This window comes from Odontesthes bonariensis, unplaced genomic scaffold (assembly GCF_027942865.1).
Source record: "Odontesthes bonariensis isolate fOdoBon6 unplaced genomic scaffold, fOdoBon6.hap1 scaffold_111, whole genome shotgun sequence".
NCBI classification, from domain to species: Eukaryota; Metazoa; Chordata; class Actinopteri; order Atheriniformes; family Atherinopsidae; genus Odontesthes; species Odontesthes bonariensis.
Genome location: NW_027457370.1, coordinates 232,501 through 237,500, shown reverse-complemented (window position 1 = coordinate 237,500; position 5,000 = coordinate 232,501).

The following is a 5,000-nucleotide window of genomic DNA, read 5'->3' as shown; positions in this document are numbered from 1 at the left end:
ATGCTCTGCCAAAGTCGGCCTCACATCTTCCAGGAACCAGCCTGGAGCTTCTAGCGGTCAGCCGCACCTTGAATCCGCTCTCAAGCACCTTCCTCGGACTCATGCTCTGCCAAAGTCGGCCTCACATCTTCCAGGAACCAGCCTGGAGCTTCCAGCGGTCAGCCGCACCTTGAATCCGCTCTCCAGCACCTATCTCGGACTCATTCTCCTCCAGGCCGGCCTCACATCTTCAAAGAACCAGCCTGGAGCTTCCAGCGGTCAGCCGCACCTTGAATCCGCTCTCCAGCACCTTCCTCGGACTCATTCTCCTCCAGGCCGGCCTCACATCTTCAAAGAACCAGCCTGGAGCTTCCAGCGGTCAGCCGCACCTTGAATCCGCTCTCAAGCACCTTCCTCGGACTCATGCTCTGCCAAAGTCGGCCTCACATCTTCCAGGAACCAGCCTGGAGCTTCCAGCGGTCAGCCGCACCTTGAATCCGCTCTCCAGCACCTATCTCGGACTCATTCTCCTCCAGGCCGGCCTCACATCTTCAAAGAACCAGCCTGGAGCTTCCAGCGGTCAGCCGCACCTTGAATCCGCTCTCCAGCACCTTCCTCGGACTCATTCTCCTCCAGGCCGGCCTCACATCTTCAAAGAACCAGCCTGGAGCTTCCAGCGGTCAGCCGCACCTTGAATCCGCTCTCCAGCACCTTCCTCGGACTCATGCTCTGCCAAAGTCGGCCTCCCATCTTCCAGGAACCAGCCTGGAGCTTCCAGCGGTCAGCCGCGCCTTGAATCCGCTCTCCAGCACCTATCTCGGACACACTCTCCTCCAGGCCGGCCTCACATCTTCAAAGAACCAGCCTGGAGCCTTTAGCGGTCAGCCGCGCCTTGAATCCGCTCTCCAGCACCTTCCTCGGACTCATGCTCTGCCAAAGTCGGCCTCCCATCTTCCAGGAACCAGCCTGGAGCTTCCAGCGGTCAGCCGCACCTTGAATCCGCTCTCCAGCACCTTCCTCGGACACATTCTCCTCCAGGCCGGCCTCCCATCTTCCAGGAACCAGCCTGGAGCCTTTAGCGGTCAGCCGCGCCTTGAATCCGCTCTCAAGCACCTTCCTCGGACTCATGCTCTGCCAAAGTCGGCCTCCCATCTTCCAGGAACCGGCCTGGAGCTTCCAGCGGTCAGCCGCGCCTTGAATCCGCTCTCCAGCACCTTCCTCGGACTCATGCTCTGCCAAAGTCGGCCTCCCATCTTCCAGGAACCGGCCTGGAGCTTCCAGCGGTCAGCCGCGCCTTGAATCCGCTCTCCTGCACCCATCCTCGGACACACGTTCTTGCCTTTGGACCCCTCCTCCAGGAGCCAGGCTGGAGCTTTTGCCCCCTTCCTCCATCATTTCAGGCCGTGGAAAGTGTCATCTTTCGGATTATCAATTCACCGTCCCAGTCTGGTACTCAGATATTTTTCCGAAAACTGGGTTTCTGAAATCGTGCAGATGGTGTTTTCGTCGTCTGCTAATAACCTCGTCGTGTGGGAGAATAGGGGCGGGCCTTGGGCTGACTCGGCCCATCGTCCCCTTTTCCCGTTCTCTGACAGAAATTTTTTCAAACTTTATCACCCCTGGTACTATAAACTTTTTCACCTCTGGTACTATGTGGCACTTAGAAAATATTTCTCAACCGGGCTTCATGCCCCTGGTACTTTTTGACACTTTGACGTTTTTCTGAACCGGGCTTCATGCCCCTGGTACTTTTTGACACTTTGGCGTTTTTCTGAACCGGGCTTCATGCCCCTGGTACTTTTTGACACTTTGGCGTTTTTCTGAACCGGGCTTCATGCCCCTGGTACTTTTTGACACTTTGGCGTTTTTCTGAACCGGGATAAAGGTCATTTAAAGAGGTGTGTGCATGGTTCCTACTTATAATGGATATATGAAGGACTAAGGAGTCTGAACTTGTTCTGGCCCAAGGAAATCACTTTTTAACAAAAATCCGTATTTCGTCTTAACTCGGGAAAAGAAGGCGATTCCTGTGTTTTGATCTCAAAAGAGGCCATTTATCCGGGTTTGTGCAGGTTTATGCATGGAACTTACTTAGAATGGATATATCTCTATGTATATATGAAGGACTAAGGAGTCTGAACTTGTTCTGGCCCAAGGAAATCACTTTTTAACAAAAATCCGTATTTCGTCTTAACTCGGGAAAAGAAGGCGATTCCTGTGTTTTGATCCCAAAAGAGGCCATTTATCCGGGTTTGTGCAGGTTTATGCATGGAACTTACTTAGAATGGATATATCTCTATGTATATATGAAGGACTAAGGAGTCTGAACTTGTTCTGGCCCAAGGAAATCATTTTTTAACAAAAATCCGTATTTCGTCTTAACTCGGGAAAAGAAGGCGATTCCTGTGTTTTGATCCCAAAAGAGGCCATTTATCCGGGTTTGTGCAGGTTTATGCATGGAACTTACTTAGAATGGATATATATGTATGTATATATGAAGGACTAAGGAGTCTGAACTTGTTCTGGCCCAAGGAAATCACTTTTTAACAAAAATCCGTATTTCGTCTTAACTCGGGAAAAGAAGGCGATTCCTGTGTTTTGATCCCAAAAGAGGCCATTTATCCGGGTTTGTGCAGGTTTATGCATGGAACTTACTTAGAATGGATATATATGTATGTATATATGAAGGACCAAGGAGTCTGAACTTGTTCTGGCCCAAGGAAATCACTTTTTAACAAAAATCCGTATTTCGTCTTAACTCGGGAAAAGAAGGCGATTCCTGTGTTTCTTTCAGAAAAGGTCCTTTTTTTGAACTGGGATTCATGCCCAACATCCAGGCTCTCGTGCCCTGCCCACAGACACACATCCAGGCCGAGTTTCAGCACCTCTGCATGGACAGCATTCATGGCTGCTTTCCTCTCCCAACAGCCAGTCTCTCATGCCCTGCCCACAGACACACATCCAGGCCGAGTTTCAGCACCTCTCCTCGGTCCAGTATTCATGGCTGCCGTCCTCTCCCAACAGCCAGTCTCTCATGCCCGGCCCAGAGACACACATCCAGGCCGAGTTTCAGCACCTCTCTTCGGTCAGGCAATCATCCCTGCTCCCCTCTCATAACGTCCAGGCACTCATGCCCTGTGCAATGACACATCCAGGCCGAGTTTCAGCACCTCTCCTCGGTCAGGAATTCATCCCTGCTCCCCTCTCATAACGTCCAGTCACAGACACAGATCCAGGCCGAGTTTCAGCACCTCTCCTCGGTCCAGCATTCATCCCTGCTCCCCTCTCAGAACATCCAGGCACTCATGCCCTGTGCAATGACACATCCAGGCCGAGTTTCAGCACCTCTCCTCGGTCAGGAATTCATCCCTGCTCCCCTCTCATAACGTCCAGTCACAGACACAGATCCAGGCCGAGTTTCAGCACCTCTCCTCGGTCCAGCATTCATCCCTGCTCCACTCTCATAGCATCCAGGCACTCATGCCCTGCGCACAGACACACATCCAGGCCGAGTTTCAGCACCTCTGCTCGGTCCAGCATTCATCCCTGCTCCACTCTCATAGCATCCAGGCACTCATGCCCTGCGCACAGACACACATCCTGGCCGAGTTTCAGCACCTCTCCTCGGTCCAGCATTCATCCCTGCTCCACTCTCATAGCATCCAGGCACTCATGCCCTGCGCACAGACACACATCCAGGCCGAGTTTCAGCACCTCTGCTCGGTCCAGCATTCATCCCTGCTCCACTCTCATAGCATCCAGGCACTCATGCCCTGCGCAACGACACATCCAGGCCGAGTTTCAGCACCTCTCCTCGGTCAGGCATTCATCCCTGCTCCCCTCTCACAGCATCCAGGCACTCATGCCCTGCGCACAGTCACACACCCAGGCCGAGTTTCAGCACCTCTCCTCGGTCCAGCATTCATCCCTGCTCCCCTCTCACAGCATCCAGGCACTCATGCCCTGCGCACAGACACACATCCAGGCCGAGTTTCAGCACCTCTCCTCGGTCCAGCATTCATCCCTGCTCCCCTCTCAGAACATCCAGGCACTCATGCCCTGCGCAATGACACATCCAGGCCGAGTTTCAGCACCTCTCCTCGGTCAGGCATTCATCCCTGCTCCCCTCTCAGAACATCCAGGCACTCATGCCCTGCGCAACGACATCACTCCGCAAAGGAAAGCTTTTGCGGTGTTTCTTTCTCAAAAAAGGCAATTTAAAGAGGTTTAAGCATGGAACCTACTCAGAATGAACATATACATAACGGACTAAGGAGTCTGAACTTGGTTTGGCCCAAGGAAATCATTTTTTAACAAAAATCCGTATTTCGTCTTAACTCGGGAAAAGAAGGCGATTCCTGGGTTTCTCTCTCAAAAAAGGCCATTTAAAGAGGTTTGTGCATGGAACCTACTCAGAATGAACATAGACATAACGGACTAAGGAGTCTGAACTTGGTTTGGCCCAAGGAAATCATTTTTTAACAAAAATCCGTATTTGGTCTTAACTCGGGAAAAGAAGGCGATTCCTGGGTTTCTTTGTCAAAAAAAGGCCATTTAAAGAGGTTTTGTGCATGGAACCTACTCGGAATGGCTATATATGAAGGACTAAAGAGTCTGAACTTGGTTTGGCCCAAGGAAATCTTTTTTTTACAAAAATCCGTATTTCGTCTTAACTCGGGAAAAGAAGGCGATTCCTGGGTTTCTTTCTCAAACAAGCCGACCCCGGGTTAGGGTTAAGGAGAACCGGGCTCCAGCCCCTCCGGCCGGGTTAGGGTTAGGTTTGGGGCTGGGGCTGGGGTTAGGGTTAAGGAGAACCGGGCTCCATGCCCTCCAGCCGGGTTAGGGTTAGAGCTGGGGTTAGGGTTAAGGAGAACCGGGCTCCAGGCCCTAGGGCCGGTTTGGGGCTGGGGCTGGGGTTAGGGCTAGAGCTGGGGTTAGGGTTAGGGTTGGGGCTGGGGTTAGGGTTAAGGAGAACCGGGCTCCATGCCCTCCAGCCGGGTTAGGGTTAGAGCTGGGGTTAG